The following is a 21,668-nucleotide window of genomic DNA, read 5'->3' as shown; positions in this document are numbered from 1 at the left end:
CAGAGTCCCAGCTCAGCCGAGACATGACCCTCATGGCCCTGCAGCTCATGTGCACAGTACTTTACAGCACAGCCTGAAGAAGCATAGACCCATAAGAACAGACTGTTGATAATAGCCATTGCTGTTTATTTGGCACCTGCTGCTTTTTTACCAGATGCTTTTCCTACTTCACCTTGTTTCATCCCCTCAGTAACCTTGCAGGCGGTGTTACCGTACCCATTTTTCAGATGAGGAGAGTGAGGCTTAAAAGGGGAGGACAACTTGGTCAAGGCCATGTGGACATGGAAGGGCAGAGCTGGGAAGTGAACCAGGGTGAGTGAGAACGGCTGTTCCAGCGTGCGGCCTCCTGGGGGCAGCAGTGAGTCATGCTCCTCTCCTGTCCCCAGGACCCAGCACTGAACAGGTGCAGGCAGATGCCTGGCAGCTACTTTGTGCCTGACACTGGGCTTGGTGCCGTTGATGCACTTTTCCCATTAGTCTTCATGACAACTCGGAGAAGCAGGTTTTGACAGCCTCATTTTCCAGTTAAGGAAACTGAGGTTCAGAGCCAGAGGTGGCTTGCCCAGGCCTCACAAGGACAAGAACCAGGCACTTGGGCCCCCGGGGAAGGCCCTTCCACCTGTGTCAGGCTGAGGCCAGCTGATGGGGCAGGACAGTCCTCAGGCTTGAATATCCTGTTTTTCCCTCAGCCACTGCTGTTTGAGTTGGTTGTAACGCCTGGTGCATTGGGCCTGTGTCAACCCGGAACAGCACAAGACACTCAGCAGGTGTCCACTTGGCCCGAAGCTGGGAAGAACTGACAGATAGCCCAGGGGCATCCTGGGTCTCTGCCCACTCTGCTCACCACCTGCAACTTAGCAAGGACCTGCTGGGGCTGTCCTCAACATGTGACCGGTGTCAAGGATGGGATGAGACCTCTGGTTCCCAGAGCTGGATTTTCCTCATGCCAGCCATGGCTCTACCATTAGGGCACAGAGCAGGAGGCATCAGGCAGAAGGTGACAGCCAGGTCCCCAGAGCTCAGTCCATTTGAACCCTGCTGCGGCTTTTCCTGTGGCCTTGGACCAGCCATCAGACCCCCTTCCCTGCTACCTGGCACTGACTTCCCCAAACATCTTAGCCACTCTTCTGCCAGTTGGGGGGCACAGAGCCAAGGGCTGTGCTGCAGTCTTGTGAAGGGAGGCTTCCCACCCCAGGACCACAGCCCAGGGGCTGGGCATGAGTTGGCAACCTCAGACCTGGCATTGGCCCCAGGCCTCAGTTGCCTCATCTGTAAAATGGGGTAAGTACCCTTGTCACTGGGTCTCAGTGGAAGGGCAAGAGCCTGGGAAATCAAAAGAGTGGGGAGGGGGCTCTAAAGGTAGTGGTCAGAGTCTGGGCTGGGGCTGGTGGACCTGGGTTCCAATCCTTGCTCTCTGCCGGTTGCTGGCTGTGTGACCTGGGCTGGGGGCCTCCCCTCCCTGAGCTTCAGGTTCTTTATCTGTGAAGTAGGACTAAAAACGGTCCTTGCCTCCCAGGCATACTGTGAGGATGACCTGGGATAATGTCTATGAAAGCTCAGCCTGTATAGACCCTCAATGCACGGTGTCAATGCGATGACGATGATAATTAGTAACATAATAATATAAATGGTATATAATATATGTAAAGGGGCCTTGGTGGTGGGTGGGGACACTGGTGTCCTCAGGGGCCATCTGAGGTCCAGGCTGGCTGGTCTGAGTCATCCCGGAAAGAGGAGTGTGACAGCTCCCCTGTACTCCCCTCCCCCTCCCCCTCCACGGTACACAAAGTCTCCTCACAGGGAAGGTGTTTGCCTCTCAGGGACAAAGGCCCCAGCCATGAGGGTCGTGGGATGAATTTCTCATTGAAAATCTCCAGCCAGGCATTAAGGATTAGTTGTCCCAGGCTTAGGACATCCTACCCCCGGCGTGACTGCTAATCCCCCACCGTGGCAGTTTCCTGGTCCCTCTGACCCAGCCCTTAAGCTCTGAGCTGGTATCTTTTTCCAAACATGGCTCAGCTCCCTGGCTCCTGAGACCAGAGAGGGTGAGTGGCAGGGCTGAAGGTGCCCAGAAACTGGGGCCAGGCTGGGATGAGGCTCAGGGCTCCTGGCTGCAGCTCCGAGGCTCTGCCCGTAGACCTCCCGTCCCCCTGCAGACAAAAGCAGCCCCCAACCCCTCCGGACACGATAAGCCACCCACAGATGTACACCCCCAGCCCAGCCCCAAATGCAATTTCTCTATTTTGCTATTTAAAAATCTGAAAGTCGTGTCATCATTCTGCTTTTGAAATCAGCCAGGTAGGAATAATCGGTTCAATTTATAACAGGTTGTAGTTTCTCACACTGGAACTACTTCCTTGGGAATTCTTGGCAAATAAGAAAGATCAAAGGAACAACATGTGTTCAAACATCCTGACATTTTTATGACTGCTAAATGTAACAATTAATAAGGTTGTTATAATGTTACAGTCTGAAGGCCTTTCATTATACTTTTACTGATCTTGACATTGCTGTTTCTTTTCTGACTTGGAAAGCAATACATTTTATTTTTTCAGCCCTCAAACGTCTTCTAACATCAAAGCCCTGGCTCTGTGTCTGGAACATCTACTGGGTTAAATAGCCCCCAGATCCTGCCCCTAGAAAATGGGGATCCACTTCCCATGGACTGACTGATGGGTGGGGTCTCACCCCACCCCAGGCTGGAGTCTTCTTCCTCCCATCCCACAGAATGCTCCCTGAGCACTTTGCCTAAATCTCCCAAAGAAAATTTAAAGCACAGTTGGAAGGAGTTTTCAATGGGTCTGGCCCCTCCCCTGAGCCCCTTGAAGTCTGGGTGCCTTGTCTTTTTTCACTGTGCAGCCCCCAGAGCTGGCACAGGGTCTGCTCTACAGTAGGAGTCAAAAGATGTTTGTGGGAGAAAAGAGGCAGAGAGAAAGGAAAGAGGCAGAGAGGAAGGAAAGAGGCAGAGAGAAAGGAAAGACGGAGGGACTGAGGGAGGGGAGAGAGGAGAAGAGAGAAGATAAAGAGGGAGAGAGAGGAAGTGGAAGAGGGGAGAGGAGAGGGAGGAACGAGGGGGAGAAAAAGAGAGGGGTCAGCCATGTCCCTGTAGTCCCTGTCCGAGGGCAAGACCACGCCACCTCTGAGGTCCCCACACCCAGCACAGGGCCTGCTCAATACCTCCTGAGGGCCAAGCCCTGTGCTGGCGTCAGAGGTGAATGAATCATGGTCCTTGTCCTAGTGATGCACCACCGTCCAGGGCAGCAGATCAGTCAACTCACATCTGGCGGGAGAGCAGAGTCTCATCACTTACCCCTGCAACCAACCGGAGGCAGGCATTATTTTACCCCCACTTTATAGAAAAGGAAACTGAGGCAGAGAGAGGGAAAGCATATTGCCCAGGGTCACACAGCTAGTAAGCAGCAGAGCTGGGATTTGAAGCCAGGTATCCTGGCTCTGAGCCACTTAGATTACACTGCCATTTATGTTCTGATTATGGGGATCCCCTGGGCTACATAAGCCCCTCAAGGGTATGAAGCGCCCTGATTCATTGGTTGCCCAGGTAGCCCCCAGCCCCAGGCCCACGTCAGAGGAGGCCCTCCATAAAAGTTTGTTGGTTGAGCACATATCCATGTGTTAGCCCTTTCTCCTCTGCTAGATTGGAACTCCTCAAGGTCAGGGACCATGATTCTGCCATCTGTGTGTCCCCAGCAGCCAGCCTAGAGCCTGGCTTGTGGCAGGTCCCAATTAACATTACACTGAATTAAATTGAAAAGAGCTGACAGGCTGATTGGCTAACTGAATATATGAATGTAGGGGATGAGACCCAGAATTCAGCAAGAAGACTCCAGAATCCCATCCACCCACCCATCCAACCATTCGTTCATTCGTCACACGTTTATGGAGCTTCTATTCAGGGCCCTGACTCACGCCAGGTTCTGGGCCCCAGAGAGTACTCACATGCCCCAAGCAAATGGCCAGAATGTTCCCTTTTGCTGCCTCAGCAGCTGTCCCTGGCACAGAGCTCAGCCCTGATGAAAGCTGTTCATAAGCACTGAATTGGGTTGAACTGAAATTTTGGGACTTGAAAGAAGAAATGATATGACATTGTGGGTAGGTGGGAACAGATAATGCATAAGACAAATGCTGGCAGGATTTAATTGTAGGTAACTCTGAGTGTAATTGTCTTTCAGGGGCTTTTGGTAATCAGCCAGACCTCAGTTTGAATCCTCACCCTGCTGTTTTCTGGCTGTGTGACTTTGGGCAAGTCACATTGCCTCTCTGAGCCTCTATTTCCTCATTTGCAAAATGGAGATCATGATAGCCCACTTGACAAAGCTGATCAGAGATTCCAAAAACAATTAGCCTGGAAAACAATGAGCCCAATGCTGGCGCATAGTAAGTGCTCAGTAGAGATAACTCAGCAGTGCCATGTTCAGGGCAGGACCAAGGATGGGAACAGGGCAGGGTCTCAGTCTAGACTCTGCCACTTATCGGCTGTGTAGCTTTAGGTAACGCAAGTCAGCTCTCTAAGCCGGTATCCCCTCCTCTCTAAAATCAGTGCTAATCCTGGCCAGTGGGGATTGGGGATGCATTCAACAAAAGGAGGAATGCAAAGAGTCCTGCAGTGTGATGTGGTGGCCACTCAGTTAAAAGGGGGAAGAAAACCCATGAGAGAAATGTCATAGCTCCCTGTCTTTCTTCATGCATCCAGGCAGGACTCATGTCTGTGGGATCGCAACTTGTCACCACTGTCAGGCTTCTCTGTCTGTTCCGGATCATCCTCAAGTCTCCTCTCTGGCCTCCCGGTGCCAAAAGCCAGGTCTGAGAATGTCATACCCCTGCAAATTCTGTTCATTCTTCAGATCACCTCTTATGTGAAGTTTTCATTGATCCACCCAGCTGGCCCTTCTCACACTATGCCTTATAGTTTTTTTTTTTTTTTTTTTTTTTTTTAGGAATACAAATAGCATAACAAATTTATTTAATTATAGTTTTATGTGATGCAGGAGCTTTCAGATTGAAGACCCCAAATAGAGGGAAACTATCCATTTTTATGCTTAGGTTCTGTGAAGCAGGAGCAGCCATATAGAAATGTGATTGGACAAAAAAGTGTGATCTAATACTGATAGACTGAGTGAGGGAACCCAGCAAGGCCTGTCCAGATTCTTCTCGGCCTCTCTGTGCAGCATTCTTTCCTCCAGGTATGGGACAGAACGCTTTCTGAAACAGGGGTCTAGCGAGCTACCATCAGAATTTCTTTATGGCTAGCTCCAAGACAGAAAGGAGGGGGAAGATTAAAGTATATTTTTAGTCTTTATTCTGCCTTATAGTTTTTGAACAGGTCTCTTCCTTGTCTACACACACATACACACACACACACACACACACACACACACACACACACACACGATTATCAACCCTGCAAGGCCAAGCTCTGTCTGGGATTCATCTCTTTTTTCCCTCTATGGCTTCTGCAGGATGAACTGAAATGCGCTTGTCAATTGCATTTGTCAGGATTCTTTGGGTTACTTGTAATGGAAAACACAACCCAGACAGACTTATGTATGAAAGGGAGTCATTGGCTCATGTAACTTGAGGTCTATGGGTTTCAGGCATGGCTGTATCCAAGTGCTCAAAGAAAATCTTCAGGACTCTGTTTCTCTCCTTGACTTGGCTCAGTTTTCTTTTGCATGAGTTTCATTCTCAAACTGACACCCCCCCAAGAGGTGGCAGAGACAGCCACCAGCAACTCCAGGCCTACACTCTCTCTTAATAAGTAACCCTAACAGAAAGAGTGTATCTCTTTCCTAATATCCCCTTAAAAGTCCTAGAACTGATTCTCATTGGCCCTGCGGGGTTCCATTCAGAACACTGAACCAATCACAGTGGCCAGGGGGAAGGAATACATTGGTTGGCCAACACACAGACATTGTGCCTGCACAGAAGGCAGAGATGGAAAGGCCAGAGGGGCAGGAGGAAAGCCAGGGGATCATGGCCAAGGGAAGAACTGGTTTGAAGGAGGAGGAAGTGGCAGCTGCTATGGTCCAGTAAGACGAGGCTGACAAATGTCCACGTGCTGATCACTGAGGACCTGGTGAGGGCTGACACGGTGGGGTGACCAGTGGAAAGCAGACGGGTGGAGGGATGGACGCATCTACAATGAGCGTGCTGCTCACAGTGTGGCTCATGGGCCGGTAGCATGAGCCTCTCCCCAGCCCAGACCTCCTGCCCAGAGCCTGCATCTTAACAAGAGCTCAGGTGTTCATGTCCATGTTCAAGGCTGAAACATGGCTCTAGGGAGCTTTGGCTGTGAAGGGGAAGAGACAGGGGAGGTGGCAGCTGGAGGGGTGTAGAGTCCAGGGAGGGACCTTTATTCTTCCTAAGAAGGGAGAGACTTGAGCATGTTTAGGCATGCGTTCTTAACAATGGGAAAACGGGGGGAGGGGACAGGTTTTACTTAACTTTCTGTTCACTACATGAAATTTCATTCATATTTTGTAGGACAGTATTTCAGATTTGCATAAGTCAGCTTCATATCAACTGTGACCTGGCTGTATTTGTTGCCTGAAAGAATGAACATGGGGAATGTTTCCCAAGAGCCTCCCATGGTGGGTCCATTGGGGACCAGAGGCACCAACCATCTGAGCCTTTATTGGTGGACCAAGGACACAAGTGCCCTGGGCTTGTGGAGACTTCCAGAATACCACAGGCTGGCTCCACTCGCCTCTTCTCTCCCTTCTTGTGCCACCTTCTGGCTCCACATGGTTCTCCCTGAGGCCTGCAGGGGCCCTCGGGTCATTCACAAAGACAGTCCTGACAAAAGGAGGTTGAGAAAACAAATGTCATGGGTGTCATCAGGCCATGGGCCCAGGGGACAAGAGGGAGGCCCAGAGAGGACTGAGTTCTGGGGTTTCTTTGTGTGGGGGTGGGGAACCCGAGGGCTTGGGGCCTTCCTCTCGCTGCAGGGTTTAAGCTCCACCCTGGGACCCTCCAGGATGTGGGCTCTCGGCTGTCACACTCCATTTTTCCCCACAGCAGAGTCAGGGAACCAGCAGGTGGCAAAAAGGCTCCACTTCCACCCCAGTCTCTTGTGGTGCCAGTGGGGAAACTGAAGCCAGAGCAGCATGAGAGACTCAGCAAGGACATGGTAGGGCACCCCTGAGGCCCCAGACGCGCCTGCCTCCTCCAGCTCCTGCTCTCTGCCAGAAGACCTGGGTTTGAAGCTGGGCCTTGCCTCCTTCTAGCTGTGTGGAAGTGGGCCAGGCAGTTAGCCTTTCTGAGCCTCAGTGTCCTCGTCTGCAAAACAGGGACACTAACAGCTGCCTCCTGGGTGGTTGTAAGGACCGAATGAAATGATCCTCAGCTGGGCATAGAGTAAAAATAAACAAATAGCTACAGTCTATTAACTATCATAACATATTGCTATTATTAGCCCCATTTTTTCGTGGGGAAACTGAAACACAGAGAGATTAGGTATCCTAGTATGCAGATGAACTGAGATTTGAACCCAGTAATTGTTGCTCCCAGTCCACGAATTTATCACCACTCTGAGCCTCAGTCTCCTTATCTCTAAAATAGAGCCAGTGATACTTCTGACCTTGAGGGGTGGCTGTGAAAATTAAACTAGGTCATAAAAGCCAAGTGCCCAGCATAGTGCCTGGCATAAAAAAGCTTCTTTATAGAAATAGCTGTATGAGAAACAAGGATTAGCAGGGTCATAGCTCCACCTTGTGGTCCAATCTGAGAACTGCGCCTGCTGTTGCCACACCCTGGGAGCCCCGCCTGGCCTGGGCCGTTCTTGCTGTGCCCTCTGCATGGCCAGGAGCAGTGCAGGGCAGCTGCAGTGCACGTGCTTTCCGGCCTCTGCATCTCACGCAGGGCTTGTCCACGGGGAGCCGGGGTGAGGTGGAGGTTTGATCGTGGGTCCTCACCGTCCCTTGGGTTCCCTACTCCACAGCTTTGCTCAAGCTGTTCCCTCTGCCTGGCAGTTTGTAGAAAATCCACCAGTAGAAGCAGACTGCTATATTGTTCCACAATCCATGCTTAGGTTTTCTTCACGCATTTTCTCACCATCACCCTATGAGAGAGGTGCTATTCTCACTACCATTTTACAGAAGAGAAAACTGAGGGTCAGGGAGTCAATGGAAGAGTGGGATTTAACTCAGGTCTAGCTGACTCCAAAGCCTGTGCCCTTCACTGTCACATCAAAGAGCCATGACAGAGGCCCAAAACACACAACTGCATCATGAGGGTTTCATGCAAAGAAGGGGCTCAGGGCTTCAGTCCTGGGAAAACAGCAGGCCCAGCATTCCTGCCCATTCCCACCCACCGCAAAGGTCTTGGGGTTCCCAGGGCCTCTGAGGCTGGGATCCGGCTTTCTGGAATTTTAAATGTGTATTATCTTGACACTTCTCCATTTTTATTTCCCCAGGCAGATCCTGAAGTGAACCTTATCCACTGAGAAAGTGGCTTTGGACCAGACTTCTTATACAGGAGAGGAAGGCAAGGTCCGAGGGTCCCAGCTAACTTTTCTATCAGCATCCATTTCTTTTAGTTCTAAAAGGCTTCAGGCCTGCAGTCTGGTTTTATGCATGTTGCAGGAATGCCATTGCCTTACTGGATGGAATATCTCATTGGCTTCAGATGGTCCCCAAGAATATTCAAATCCTGGGCTATAAATCAGGCCACCTGTCTCAAGGTAGGGGTGGACACTGTCTGTCCTTCCCCTGTTAGGGCACCATTCCTTTGGTTTGGTTCTTAGAGGTTCTTCTGCCTCAATCACCCCTATGCTGAAATGCCTTCCCTTGGGAGGTTTTCCATCTTATCAGCTTCGGGCATATCAAAACCCAAGTTCTAATGAAGGGACTCTCTGTGGTTTGTCTGTGGGAGACTCTTTATGGGTAGATCAAGGTCACAGTCACCCAAGGTGGAGTCAGAAAATCCCACAGTGACACTGAAGTGTTTGAACATCCTGGCCATAGTCCTGGCGGGGTCCCATGCTGATTCTACAGATGGGGGTACCGCCGGGTCACTGCAACTGACAGCAAGGAGGGACATGAGAAGATGCCACCATGAAAATGACCTATAGTAGCAGTGGTTTTGCTGGAGGCCCCTCTGGCCTCTGAGTTTGTTCCCCTTCCCATCTCCCCAATACTTATCAGAAGGAGAGACCTTTAGAGACTGGGCACACTTTACAGATGGGAGAAGAGAGGCCCAGAGAGGGGATGAGATGATATAAGGTCACCCAGAGAATTGGTAGCTGAGCTGGGATTTGAACCCAGGTCTCAGGATGCCTGGCCCAGGCTCCTTCTGCTCACCTCATCTGGCTTTCACCACAATTGTGGAGAAGTCCCAGGGAAGCAGCAAGAGGGCTCACAGGTGAGTCAGGCCCTCCCTGGCTCCCCAGGGGGACAATAGGCTGCCCCTCCTGCTTGAGGGAGGGGGTCCCATCTCTTCCCCCTGCCTCCTGCCTGGGACCCAGCCTCAGTGGGAAACCCAGAGAGGCCAGAGGTGGCACAAGGCATGCTATGATGACAGGACAGAAGTTTGTCCCAGGACAGCTCTCCTCCCTTGTATGCCACCCCGCCTCCCCCACCCCAACAGTGGGCACAGGGGAGGTTGGGAAATGGAAGGGAAGCAAAGTGATAAAAAAAAATTCCTCTAGACTCAGAAAACAGTTGGCCCTACCAGAAAGCTTCTCACAAGAGAGTAGTGGAATATCGCAGGAACATCACCATAATGCTCTGCACTACGAAGGGAGCTAGCTGGAAACTTAACCATAATACTAAAACCATAATAACCATAATACTTCACTTTAACACCAAGGGAACCAGCTAGCCCAGAAACCCAATGGCAGTGCCTTCACTCTGGAGTGACATTCCAATAACTGACCCCAATAGTGAAATATTCTGGGAATTCCACTATAGCAGTCTTCCCTATGGGGCAGGCTGCCCCAGGAATCCCACAGCACTGCACATACGGAGGGAAAACTTCAGCAATTTCACTAAAAGACTAGTCATTATGGAGTGAGTGGTTACAGAAAGCTCATGATAAAACTACTCACCACGGAGTAGGTTAGTTCAGGAGCCCTACTGTAACATGGTAACTATGGAGGGGGCTATCCCAAGAGCTCCACTCTAACACTGGTCACTATGGGATGGGCTATTCCAGAAATTCTTCCATAACAAGAAACACTATGGGTCAAATGTGTCCCCCTAAAGTTCATGTATTGGAAACTCGATCTCCATTGCAACAGTGTTAAGAGGGTGGGAAATCCAATTATGGTATTTGAAAAGTGGGACCTCTAAGAAATGATTGGATTGTGAGGACGATGACCTTGAGAGTGAATTGATCCATTCATGGAGCAATGGGCATGATTCTGATGGATTTATAAGGAGGGCAATTGAGAAGGTTAGTTCTCTCTTGCCCAGCCCGTGGGACACCCCATGTTGCTGTGAAGAGTCACCACTAAAAAGAAAGCCCTTGTTAGCTGTCCTCCCTGGGCTCTGGACTTCCCAGGCTTCGAGACTGTAAGAAAGAAATTTCTTTTTTAAAAAAATTTTTATTTATTTATTTTTTTTCCTTAATTTTATTTTGTCAATATACAATGTGGTTGATTATTGCTCCCCATCACCGAAACCTCCCTCCCTCCTCCCTCTCCCCCCTCCCACCCAACAATGTCCTTTCTGTTTGCTTGTCGTATCAACTTCAAGTAATTGTAGTTGTTATGTCTTCTTCCCCCCCCTGCCCGGTTTGTGTGTGTGTGTGTGTGTGTGTGTGTGTGTGTGTGTGTGTGTGTGTGTGTGTGAATTTATTTATTTATTTTTAGCTCCCACCAATAAGTGAGAACATGTGGTATTTCTCTTTCTGTGCCTGACTTGTTACACTTAATATAATTCTCTCAAGGTCCATCCATGTTGTTGCAAATGGCAGTATTTCATTCGTTTTTATAGCTGAGTAGTATTCCATTGTGTAGATATACCACATTTTCCGTATCCACTCATCTGATGATGGACATTTGGGCTGGTTCCAGCTCTTGGCTATTGTAAAGAGTGCTGCGATGAACATTGGGGAACAGGTATACCTTCGACTTGATGATTTCCATTCCACTGGGTATATTCCCAGCAGTGGGATAGCTGGGTCATATGGCAGATCTATCTGTAATTGTTTGAGGAACCTCCATACCATTTTCCATAGAGGCTGCACCATTTGCAGTCCCACCAACAATGTATGAGAGTTCCTTTTTCTCCGCAACCTCGCCAGCATTTATCGTTCAGAGTCTTTTGGATTTTAGCCATCCTAACTGGGGTGAGATGGTATCTCAGTGTAGTTTTGATTTGCATTTCCCAGATGCTGAGTGATGTTGAGCATTTTTTTCATGTGTCTGTTGGCCATCTGTTTATCTTCCTTAGAGAAATGCCTACTTAGCTCTTTTGCTCATTTTTTAATTGGGTTGCTTGTTTTTTTCTTGTAAAGTTGTTTGAGTTCCTTATATATTCTGGATATTAATCCTTTGTCAGATGTATATTTTGCAAATATTTTCTCCCACTCTGTTGGTTGTCTTTTAACTCTGTTAATTGTTTCTTTTGCTGTGCAGAAGCTCTTTAGTTTGATATAATCCCATTTGTTTATTCTTCCTTTGGTTGCCCGTGCTTTTGGGGTCATATTCATGAAGTCTGTGTCCAGTCCTATTTCCTGAAGTGTCTCTCCTAAGTTTTCTTTAAGAAGTTTTATTATTTCAGGGTTTATGTTTAATTCTTTAATCCATTTTGAGTTGACTTTAGTGTATGGTGAAAGGTATGGGTCTAGTTTCATTCTCCTGCATATTGATATCCAGTTCTCCCAACACCATTTGCTAAAGAGGCAGTCTCTTCCCCAGTGTATAGGCTTGGTGCCTTTGTCAAAGATCAGATGGCTGTAGGTGTGTGGGTTGATTTCTGGATTCTCTATTCTATTCCATTGATCAGTATGTCTGTTTTTAATGCCAGTACCATACTGTTTTGGTTATTATAGCTTTGTAGTATAGTTTAAAGTCAGGTAGTGTTATGCCACCAGCTTTATTTGTTTTGCTCAGCGTTGCTTTGGCTATGCGTGGTCTTTTGTTATTCCATATAAATGTCTGGATAGTTCTTTCCATTTCTGAGAAAAATGTCATTGGAATTTTGATGGGGATTGCATTGAATTTGTATATCACTTTGGGTAGTATGGACATTTTCACTATGTTGATTCTTCCTATCCAAGAGCATGGGATATCTTTCCATCTTCTTGTATCCTCTCTAATTTCTTTCAGCAGTGGTTTATAGTTCTCATTATAGAGATTTTTCACATCCTTGGTTAACTCAATTCTTAAGTATTTTTTTTTTTTGGTGGCTATTGTAAATGGGCAGGCTTTCTCGATTTCTTGTTCTGCACGTTCACTATTGGAGAATAGAAATGCTACTGATTTTTGTGTGTTGATTTTGTATCCTGCTACTGTGCTGAATTCATTTATCAACTCCAAGAGTTTTTTTGTAGAGGCTTTAGGCTGTTCGATATATAGGATCATGTAATCTGCAAACAGGGACAGTTTGACTTCATCTTTTCCAATCTGGATGCCCTTTATTTCCTTCTCTTCTCTGATTGCTCTGGCTAGTACTTCCAACACTATGTTGAATAGGAGTGGTGAGAGTGGGCATCCTTGTCTAGTTCCTGTTCTTAAAGGAAAAGCTTTCAGCTTTTCCCCATTCAGGATGATATTGGCAGTGGGTTTATCATATATGGCTTTAATTATGTTGAGATACTTTCCCTCTATACCTGACTTATAGAGGGTCTTTGTCATGAATGAGTGTTGAATTTTATCAAATGCTTTTTCAGCATCTATAGAGATGATCATATGGTCCTTGTGTTTGATTTTATTAATACGGTGTATCACATTTATTGATTTGCGTATGTTGAACCAACCTTGCATCCCTGGGATGAATCCCACTTGATCGTGGTGAATAATTTTACATATGTGTTGCTGTATTCTGTTTGCTAGTATTTTAGTGAGGATTTTTGCATCTATATTCATCAAGGATATCGGCCTGTAGTTTTCTTTTTTGGTTATATCTTTACCTGGTTTTGGTATCAGGATGATGTTTGCTTCATAGAATGAGTTTGGGAGATTGGCGTCCGTTTCAATCTTTTGGAATAGTTTGTAAAGAATCGGTGTCAATTCCTCTTTGAATGTTTGGTAAAATTCTGCTGTGAATCCATCTGGTCCTGGGCTTTTCTTTGTTGGGAGCTTTCTGATAACAGCTTCAATCTCCTTTATTGTTATTGGTCTGTTCAGATTTTCTAAGTCTTCATGGCTCAGTTTTGGGAGCTTGTGTGTGTCCAGAAATTTATCCATTTCCTCCAGATTTGCAAATTTGTTGGCATATAGTTGTTTATAGTAGTCTCGAATGATTCCTTGTATTTCAGATGCATCAGTTGTAATATCGCCTTTTTCATTTCTAAGTTTTGTTATTTGAATCTTCTCTTTTTGTTGTTAGCCATGTTAGTGGTTTGTCAATTTTATTTATCTTTTCAGAAAACCAACTTTTTGATTCATTGATCTTTTGTATTGTTTTTGGGTTTCAATTTCATTCAGTTCTGCTCTGATCTTAATGATTTCTTTCCGTCTGCTAACTTTAGGTTTGGACTGTTCTTGTTTTTCTAGATCTTTCAGGTGAAATGTTAGGTTGTTCACTTGCCATCTTTCCATTCTTCTGAGGTGAGCATTTAATGCAATAAATTTCCCCCTTAATACTGCTTTTGCAGTATCCCACAGGTTTTGGTATGATGTATCATTATTTTCATTAGTTTCAATAAATTTTTTGATTTCCTGCTTGATTTCTTCTTGGACCCATATGTCATTAAGTAGAATGCTGTTTAATTTCCATGTGTTTGTATAGTTTCCAGAGTTTCGTTTGTTATTAATTTCTAGTTTTAATCCATTATGGTCTGAGAAAATACATGGGATAATTCCAAATTTTTTGAATTTGTTGAGGCTTGATTTGTGACCTAATATGTGATCTATCCTGGGGAATGATCCATGTGCTGATGAGAAGAATGAATATTCTGAGGTTGTTGGATGGAATGTTCTGTAGATATCTGCCAATTCCAATTGGTCTAGAGTCTTGTTTAGATCTTGTGTTTCTCTACTGATTCTTTGCTTAGATGATCTGTCTAATATTGACAGTGGGGTGTTCAGGTCCCCTGCTATTATGGTATTAGTGTCTATTTCCTTCTTTAGGTCTAATAGAGTTTGTTTTATAAATCTGGCTGCTCCAACATTGGGTGCGTACATATTTATGATTGTTATGTCTTCTTGATGGATCAGTCCTTTTATCATTAAGTAGTGTCCCTCATTGTCTCTTTTTATGGTTTTTAGTTTAAAGTCTATTTTGTCAGATATAAGAATAGCTACTCCAGCTCGTTTTTCTTTTCTGTTTGCATGGTAAATCTTTTTCCATCCTTTCACTCTTAGTCTGTGTGAATCTTTATGGGTGAGGTGGGTCTCTTGTAGGCAGCATATAGTTGGGTCCTGCTTTTTGATCCAGTCAGCCAGTCTGTGTCTTTTAATTGGGGAATTTAAGCCTTTTACATTAAGAGTTGTTATTGAATAGTGTTGATTTATTCCTAGCATTTTATTGGTTGTTTGGTTGTCTTAGGTGTCTTTTGTTCCTTGCTTTTTGATTTATGGTTTGTTTTCTGTGTTTGTTGGTTCCTTACGTTGTAGATAGCCTTTTTGCTTGTTTGTTTTCTCTTCATGAATGCCATTTTTATTATACTAGTGGGTTTAGATTTTTCTTGGGTTTTTATGGCAGTGGTAGCTATTTTTCAGGAACCAAACCCAGTACTCCCTTGAGGATTTCTTGTAAGGGTGGTCGTGTGGTAGTGAACTCCCGCAGTTTTTGTTTGTCTGAGAAATATACTATTTGCCCTTCATTTCGGAAGGATAGCCTTGCAGCGTAGAGTATTCTTGGCTGGCAATCTCTGTCTTTTAGTATTTTGAATATATCATCCCATTCCTTTCTAGCTTTTAGGGTTTGTGATGAAAAGTCTGATGTTAGCCTGATTGGGGATCCCTTATAGGTGATTTGATGCTTCTCTCTTGCAGCTTTTAAGATTCTCTCTTTGTCTCTGAGTTTTGCCAATTTGACTATAACATGTCTTGGAGAAGGCCTTTTTGGGTTGAATACATTTGGAGATGGTTGAGCTTCCTGGATCTGAAGATCTGTGATTTTTCCTATACCTGGGAAGTTTTCTGCCACTATTTTGTTGAATATGTTTTCAATGCAATCTCCATTTTCCTCCCCTTCTGGAATACCCATGACTTAGATATTTGAGCGCTTAAGGTTGTCTGATATCTCTCTCAGATTTTCTTCAATGTCCTTGATTCTTTTTTCTTTCTTTTTGTCTGCTTGTGTTATTTCAAACAGCCCATCTTCAAGTTCAGAGGTTCTCTCTTCAACTTCCACAAGCCTGCTGGTTAAACTCTCCGTTGTGTTTTTTATTTCGCTGAATAACTTCTTCAGTTCAGCAAGTTCTGCTACATTTTTTTTCAGGACATTGATTTCCTTGTACATTTCCTCTTTCAGTTCCTGTATACTTTTCCTCGTTTCATCATGATGTCTAGCTGAGTTTTCTTGTATCCCATTTCCTTAGAATTATCACTCGAAATTCCTTGTCAGTCATTTCAAGGGCTTCTTGTTCTATAGGATCTAGAGTTTGAGATTTATTAACTTTTGGTGGTGTACTTTCTTGATTTTTTGTATTTCTGGTATCTTTTTTTTTGATGTTTATTCATTGTGGGAGGTGGTTTCACAGTCCACTGGTTTGAGACTATTGACTAACTAAGATGTTGCTGTGGTTGCCAATTTCGTATGGCTACCTCCGTGACTGCTCAGTTGGCCTCTAGTGCCTTGTGTGTGTGGTTGCCTCGGGTCTTGGGCCTCTCTGGGGAGCCACCTCTCTGGTCAGCTTGGACTCTGCTGGGCTGCTGGATCACGGGGCAGTACCGCAGGGTGTGTGGTCTCTGCCGAGCTTCCACTTCCCGTGCAGGACTTCTCCCTGTTCCGTGCGCTCTGGCCCGGGCTGTTGGAACGTGCAGTGGTGACCCCACAGGGTGTGTGGTTTCTGTCGAGTCTCCACCTCCCTAGCCGGACGTCTTCCCGCTCTGTGCACACTGGGCTGGGCTGGGACGTGTATTCTGCAGCCCTCGTCTATCAGCTGGGCCTTCAAGATCCTGCTCAGCACCACCTCGCCCAGGAAGTCTACCAGGTTTCTGCTAGGCACAGACGACTGGTCGCTCTGGGTGCCTTTGTAGCACTGTGTAGATCTTTCTTGGGACTTGTTCACCTTCCTCCTGGTATTGCGGTTATTTGTGTACTTGTCTTATCTCCCACACCAGAGTGTGAGCTCCTCGGGGGAGGAGCCCACAGCACACAGTTCACCTTTGAATCCCCCCGGCTCGGACCGAGTCCCGTGCCTGCCCACAGTCAGCTCTCTAGCAGGTTCAAGTGAACTTGGGAATTCTCCCACCACACTATTCCTAACCAGAAATCGGTTAGGCATTTTTCCGAACTAGTGGCCACAGAGATGGTATCTGCCTCCCAGTAACAGGACGTTTACCGGGGGCCGGAGCCCAGGGTGCGGTGGAGTGACAGTCGGCCCAGCCCGTACTTCCTTGCCCTCCCGACGCTGGCCGGGGACGCCCCACACCACCAGCCCCGCCAGAGAACCGCAGAGGGAGTGGGAAGGGAGGCCGGCCCGCAGGCCCTGGGAAGCCCCGCACCAGGGCAAGCAAGTGGGAAGGCTCAGTGATGAGCTGAGCCTGGCAAGGAGGACAGGCTTGGCCGAGCCGGGCCAGAGCTGCCACCACCAGAGAAAATGGAGGCAGCCCCGGGGGCAGTGAGTGGCCCGGTGGGTAGGCGGAAGCCGGGCGGGCATCTGCCCCCCGAGCAGGGCCAGGCCGGGGGTCACTCAAAGGGTTGTGCCGGGTCGGGCGGCTCCTTCTCTGCCTCTGCTTTGTCACCATCCCCGTTCTCGGCCGCCGCAGCCTCGGGCTGCTCAGTCAGTCCCGCGGTGCAGCTTGGGCGCTCCCAGGAATCTTCTTTTATGCCAGCCTGAAACCTCAAATCCTGAATAGGGCATCTGGCCGCCTTCAGCGCGGCCCCGGCCTCTGGGATCTTGGCTGCCTCAAAAGCAGCCCCGGCACCGTGTTCCCTGTTTAGAGACTCGCTTTTGCAGCTAAGAAACAGTTCTTTTCCTGCTCCATACTTCAAAGCTGTTGCCTGTAAACGAGGCAGCCTCTCCTGCCAAGGGCAAAGTCGCCCTTCCCCTTTCTGAACCTCACTTGCCTCATCTGAAAAATGGGAGGATTGGACTAGAATAGTAATCTTCTTAGTGTTTAACCTTCAACTAAGATTGCAGATGTGGGATTGAAGGTCAGGATGGTCATGCTAGGAAGAAATAAAATGAACAAACTCAGAGGCGGCAGCTTCACCCTCAGGGCTCCATGGCATTGTGACAATACTGAGGAAGTAGCCACTTTGATGAGCCTGGGAGGCCTTTGTGAATGCCTTGGCTGAGTACAAACAGAAGTGACACTATGTGACTCCCAAGCCTGGGTCATGAAATTGCTGTGCAGCCCTCCTTGTGTTCCCCTGGCATGCCTACTCTTCAATCCAGCACATGGGGAGGCCATGTGTTGGAGCTGTGGCTGACAGCCAGCATCAGCCTCCAGGCAGGTGAGTGAAGAAGCCCCAAATGATTCCAGCCCCTAGCTGTCAAGTTACCCCCAGCTGTCAAGTCATCTCCAGTTGTTTGAGTCTTCCCAGCTGAGGTGCCAGATATCCTGGAGCAGAGATAAACTACTGATCCACAGAATCTGTGAGAAAGCTAAAATTGTGTGTTATGCCACCAGGTTTCGAGGTGGTTTCTTACTCAGGATTAGTAGCAGAAACATTTACTAAGTGAGCTCTTTTGGAGGCTGCTAGATTTTGTCAACTACAACTGAATTAGGACATTAGTGGGGGTGCATGAGAAGTCTCATTGCACATTCTACCATGAAATTTGCTGCCACTTGGTGCTTCAAGGAGCCCATGGCACTCACGTGCAGACAGCTGGGATCCCTGCAACTTTGAGGAGCCTCCCTGCTCATCAGCAAAACATCAGTATCATCTCAAACTGGGGGGAGATTCTTAGTAGAGGCTCTCTCATGTTTACATTGAAACAGCTGTTCACTTGGTTCTGTCACTGTGAGTTCAGGATGCAGTGATGGTTTGGTCAATTTCATCGTGAACAGCAAGAGGGACCAGTGTGGTCCAAGGCCTGAGCCCCCAGGCCAGGCCCTCTCTTGAGTCAGCAGTGCTAATCCCATCATGCCTCCTTCCTCTTCCCCAGGAGTCAAAGCCTTCCCAATCATCTGTCATCATCTGGACCTCAGCCCCATGCTACTGTGCCCAAATTCTCATCTGACCCAACCCAGCCTCTTCCTCCTTCCCCGCTCTCCCAAATCCTTCTGTTTTTCACTTTGCAAGAATGCCTGAGCACGTCCTTTAACTTTTGAGAAATCATAGCCAATGGACAATGAAATGAGTTTTTTTATACCCCCCTTTTAAAAGTTTTTCAAAAAATCTCTCAAAAATTGAAGAGCAGAATAAACTAAACGTGTTGAAGGGTGTGGGTGCATTTTAATATGTTTGACATAAGTTAGCGTGGGGCCTCCAGAGGAAAGGGCACGAGGGCCTCACTGCTCCTCCTCCAGCCGAGGACCAGGGGAGAGATGGGGCTGGAGATGGAGGTTGGGGCTGACCTTGCAGGGCCCTGTGGGCAGTGGTGAGGGGTCTGGATTTTGCTCTGGGTGCCATGAAAAGCCCATGGAAGGGGAAGCTGGGGAGAGAGGTGACAGGATTTACAGTTTTAAAAATCCAGGCCTCTGGCCGCTGATTGGAGAATGGACAGGGATTTATAGGAGCTGGTTCTAACACAGTGGAAAGAGAGGGAGCACAGCCATGACAGGGACCCAATGGCACTCTCCCCAAGCACCACCTTCTAAGGTGGGACTTCCTCCCCTCTAGCCTTTCCTGCGGCAGGCTGGACAGGAAGTCCCACCCTACTTCTCTCTAGCTCTTCCATCTCCTCTCCCTTCCAGGGTTTGGGCCATTACCAAGGAGACCAGGGGAGACAAGACCCTGGATCCCGGGGAGAGAGGGATGATGGACTGTGAAGGCCCCTAGAGGGGTCTCTGATGATGCGTTTCCTCTTCAGAGAAGCCTTCCCTGACCACCCAGTGGTGCCTTCCTCCTTCCCTGTTTTCCTCCCTGACATGTGTCCCTGTTTATCCCCTTTAGAGCCCTCAAGGAAAACCTCAAAATAGTCTGTGAGTTTACTTATTTACTTACTATTGTTTTCACGGACCTCATTAAGGTCTGTCTTGCAGACTAGCAGCCAAGCTTCACAAGGGAAGCCCAGTCTCTCTTGTCAAGCGTAGGATTCCCAGTGCCTCAAACACTGGTAGGTATTGAATGAATGAATGAATGAATGAATGATACAGACAGGAATCTATTATCAAACAGACACACCAATAGTTTAGCTTCCTGATATTTGAGTGAGAGAAAACAAGCAAGACATGAAAAAAAAAAACTGGTCTTTTTAATAGGTCAGGTAAAGGGCAAAAAGAAATATGATTTGTAAGAATGAATATGCTAATAATAAATAAATAAATTTAAATATAAAAAATAAAATAAAAATCACTAGGAGGAAAAAAAAAATCTTAGTAGTGTAAAAGGGACTTTGATAGTTTTGCACCCTTTCAAGGCTAGATGCTGGGATCAGATAACTCTCCTAAAACTGGCCTAAATGTGCCCTATGGCTCTTCACATAGACACGGAGCTGTCTCAGGGAACAGCCACTACATTTGCTTTGGGAGGGGTCCCCTGGGCACTGTCTTGGCCAAGAGACATGCCAAGTGCCCCCAACTCTGCTACTAACCACAGAGAGCATATATTCAGCCCTTACTGCATGCCTCCCTCAGTGCTAAGCACCTAGAAAAAATAATCTATTTAATACCCTCACCGTCTGAGTTTTGTTATCTGTAATGATTATTTTCCATTCATTTTACAGATGGGAAAATTGAGGTTCAGAAAGGTTGAGGGCCCCACCAAGTCACACAACCAGGTGACAGAGATGGGATTTGAACCCCATCCTCCTGATTCTAAAATTCTTGCTCTTTAATGACCTCCTGATGCCAGAGTTGAGACTAGTGACATACAAACCTGTTCTGTCAGCAGGGAGCCTCTCTGTAGAATGTTGTGTGATTGTTTTCAATGGGAAGAGACTGGCTGTTTCCAGAAGCCTTGGATGGGTGTTGCTCTGAGGGGACAATACCATGGCCAGGGTCTAATTTTCCTTGAACCTATAGTCCTTTCTAGAAACCAAGGTCATGCTCATAGGGAGCTCATTTCTGGGCTGCTGCTACATCTGTGCCTCACTAGCGTAGACCCAAAAGCATGAGGAGCCTGTATTTTTGCAGAATGTACATGGCAACAGGAGCCACACTCCCCCTCAGCTGCTTTTCAACCTCCACCTACCCAGGAGAACACGGGGGAGTGTGGAAGACATTACTGTGGTCACCACTGTATCTGGTTTTCCTCCCCTTCCTGGGAGGTCAGGCAGGGTCCTGTGACTTGCTTTAGCCAATGAAATATGAGCAAAGGTGATGTGTCTCTGCTCCCAGCAGAAGCATTTAAGTGCTGATGTGTGATTCTCTAGGTTCTCTTTCCTCAGGGGACTGTACAACCTCAGGGTCAAATTCAGCCTAGTGCTGCACTCTGCAACTTCTGAGCAAAGGTAGACTGGTGAGTGGTTACAGCATGGGTCCTGGAACCAAACCATCAGGTTCAAACCTCAGCGCTGTCAGTTTGAAGCTGTGTGACCTTGGAAAAGGCACTGCACTTCTCAGCACCTTGGTTTCCCCATCTGGGAAAGAGGCCATCCTGGTACCTACCCCATGGTGCTCTCATGAGGTTAAATGAGATAAAGTCCTAAAGTCTCAGCTCAGGGCTCGGCAGGTAGTGAGCACTCAACAAACATAAGCTATCAGAGGCTGGGGCAGAAGGGGGTCTTCTTTTTGCCCCCTTCATCTCTCCTCTGGGACCCGGGATGCACCCATCCACTCTTCTGGGCCTGGGCAAGTCACAAGCTGGGAAAACAGAAGAGGAAGGAAAGAGAGAGGGAAGCCAAAAACTGAGAAGGGGCGGAGACCCTCGTCATGATGGCACACGGAGGTTAGGCTGTAAGACAGTCTCTCTGGCAGTGTGAAGTCTGATGATCTTGAACTTGTTGCTCATGAGTCCTGGCCCTCCCCATGTGCTGAGGAGTAGTGGGGGAAACTGAGGCAAGGAGAGTGCAGAACAAAGGCAGTGAGAGCTGAATTAGAGTCCCTTCTGCTCAACTGTCTGGTCCCCAGATGTGTCGACATTTTTCGGTCATGGACTGAACCATCCTCCAACCAGTTGTGGCTACAACCCCCAGGCACCCCGCGCACAGCCAAAGACAGAAGACATCCAGACCCTGGGGGAGGGTCTTCCATGAAACTTGCCCCAAGTGCAGGCAAAGTGGAATCTTTTATTGAAAGGGTAAAGTGCGCAGCATGTTGTTGG

The 21,668-nt window shown here is 47.5% G+C and overlaps 1 long non-coding RNA gene across 1 annotated transcript in view; it reads left to right on the top strand.

Moving 5' to 3' along the window:
• Positions 1-607: 607 nt before the first annotated feature.
• LOC134377470 (uncharacterized) overlaps positions 608-21,668 on the top strand; it is a 33,704-nt gene continuing 12,643 nt past the window's right edge. The window contains exon 1 of the long non-coding RNA XR_010023516.1: positions 608-1,281. This is a non-coding gene — a long non-coding RNA (uncharacterized LOC134377470). The remainder of the gene's footprint in view (positions 1,282-21,668) is intronic.

Source organism: Cynocephalus volans, chromosome 1 (assembly GCF_027409185.1).
Source record: "Cynocephalus volans isolate mCynVol1 chromosome 1, mCynVol1.pri, whole genome shotgun sequence".
NCBI classification, from domain to species: Eukaryota; Metazoa; Chordata; class Mammalia; order Dermoptera; family Cynocephalidae; genus Cynocephalus; species Cynocephalus volans.
This window is presented reverse-complemented; position numbering and strand designations above follow the sequence as displayed.